The sequence below is a fragment of the Psammomys obesus genome, unplaced genomic scaffold, assembly GCF_907164565.1.
Source record: "Psammomys obesus unplaced genomic scaffold, mPsaObe1.curated_primary_1811, whole genome shotgun sequence".
NCBI lineage: Eukaryota > Metazoa > Chordata > Mammalia > Rodentia > Muridae > Psammomys > Psammomys obesus.
The window spans coordinates 68,944,233-68,946,542 of record NW_026585504.1 but is presented as its reverse complement, the minus strand read 5'-3'; positions in this window follow the sequence as shown (position 1 = coordinate 68,946,542).

The following is a 2,310-nucleotide window of genomic DNA, read 5'->3' as shown; positions in this document are numbered from 1 at the left end:
CTGAGTTCTTGTACGCATTTGCCCTGTTGCATCCAGAAAATATTATTACACTATAGTCATCTTCCAACTCTAGCTCTTATGCTCTTTCTACACAGGTACCACACCCACTCCTTACACTGAGATTTTGAAGACTAGATGAGCTCATACATGTTGACTGCACAGGCCTGGCACATAGTATGTGTTCAGTAAATGTTTCATGCAAAGTACAAAGCAATGTCCTGGTGAACTTGAGTGATTTGTTTGTTTGTTTTTTGAATGATTTCTTTCTGGCTGAGAAACATGATATTTTCTAACTCACAGTAGATGCTGGAGCAAGGACTTGGTTCCCAGTCTAGCGGTGTTGACTTCAGACTAGTTCTAGTTCTGTGTTCCCATGCAGTTCTCCTGGCCCATTAAGGACCTCAAGGAAGTAAGAGGCTTTGGTTTATTTTCAAGGACCATTCAGGAAAGGGGATAAGAGAATTATAATGATACAAGAATCAACATAAAGGCATGGCTTCAGGCTACAAAAGTTGACATGGACAGTAAGTAAAACAGAAAACCTCTGAAGAGAAGAGATCCCAAGAGCAAGGAAAAGAGCCTCAGGCTAGAGTGCTCGGAAAGGGTACCCAGAGAATGAGACAGTTGAAGAGTAGAGGAGAACAATCCTCAGAAAGGAACACCTCACCACCAGCCTTGTGTTCTGGGGAAGTCTGAAAAACAGAATAAGCTGAAGGGCACTGCATGGCAGACAGAGATGCCAGTGGACTTAGGTCATCCATTCAAGATTTTCCATCCCTGGAGTTGCCTGGATCAAGGGGAGCTGTAGGAGAGAACAGTCTAGAGATGTTAATGGGGAGGAATTGTGGGAACAGCACAAATGGAATAAAGTGTATGGCAGGAAGGGGAGAGAAAGACAGAGGGAAAGCACAGGACATTTGTGGTCCATTGTGTAGGTGCTTTCTTAAAGTCATCTCATCAGTGAATACTGTGTATCATTATCCATGATGGAGCTAGGAAGAATGCTCCACAGTTAAGAACACTGGCGGCTTTTCCAGAGGACCAGGGTTCAATCCCCAGCTTCCACATGGCAACTCACAACTGTAACTCCAGTTCCAGGGGATCTGGCACCATCATATATACATACATGCAGGCAAACCACCACTGCACATGGATAGATAGATAGATAGATAGATAGATAGATAGATAGATAGATAGATCTTTAAAAATATTATTCCTATTTAGCGCATAAAGAAATTGGAGTTTAGAGAGTTAGACTAACTTGTTCATAGTCATCTTCATAGACAGGAATCCCCACTTGTGTTTTTCATCCAAGTCCTGCCAGCTTTCCTTAGAATTCCTCACTGGACTGGGTGCACAGTTAGTGGGAGATGGCAGCAGCAAGGCAGAGGAGTGTGTGTATGTGTGTGTGGGGGAAACAGTTACCTGGAGATGGTACCAGCAAGGCAACAGAGTAGGAGCTCTGAGTCTAGAAAGACTTTGGAACTAAGATGAGCGTGTCTGTCTCTGAAACCTGGACCAGAGGCAGTGTGGAAGGTGTGCTGAGGTGGCACTGCTTGGATTATTTACCGGTAAGGTCAGTGGCAATGTCGGGTCAAGCATGGAAGGAGTGTCCAGCTTGGAGCCACATGGAGCTGACTCTAAAGCTAAGTCGCAGCTGTGAGGACAGCGGGCCAGCCAGGATGGCTGCCAGGTGAGCTGGGCTCTGATCCTAGAATTACCACTTTGTTCCTTTACCTGGGGCCCTTTTCATTCCTTCATCTGAAAAGGGATTGAAATGCCATTTTCTCTTACTTCCAGACCCCAGAGACACTGACCAGGCTTGTTTGATTACAGAGAATTCTGGGCTAGAGGAAAAGATGGCTGTGTCCAGAAGTGGGATGGGGCAGGCAGCTTGATCCATGATTGACTCTGAGTCAGAGGACAGGTGGCCTTTGGTTACTTGGGATTTGATGAACACACTAGCTGAATCTCTACCCTGTACTCGTGCCAGCCATCACCCACTCCTCCTTCTGACTGTGACATTTCTAATTAGTTATTAACTGATAATTACCAGTTAATGATGGCCAGGACTCCTGACAGTCAAGTCGTCTGTGACAATGGGGTGAGAAACCTGGGCTGGAAGACTCCTCTGCTTCATGGATCCTCCATTTCTTTTCTTTTGCTTGGGAAGTTTGGATTTCTTATAAGTTTCTGTAAAATTTCCTCTGGAAATAATCCAAGCTTTGGCTCAGGCAAACACTGATGATGTAGGTAGGATACCTACAATGTGACCTCAACCCTGGTTTCATAAAGCAGAGGTCCCTGGAA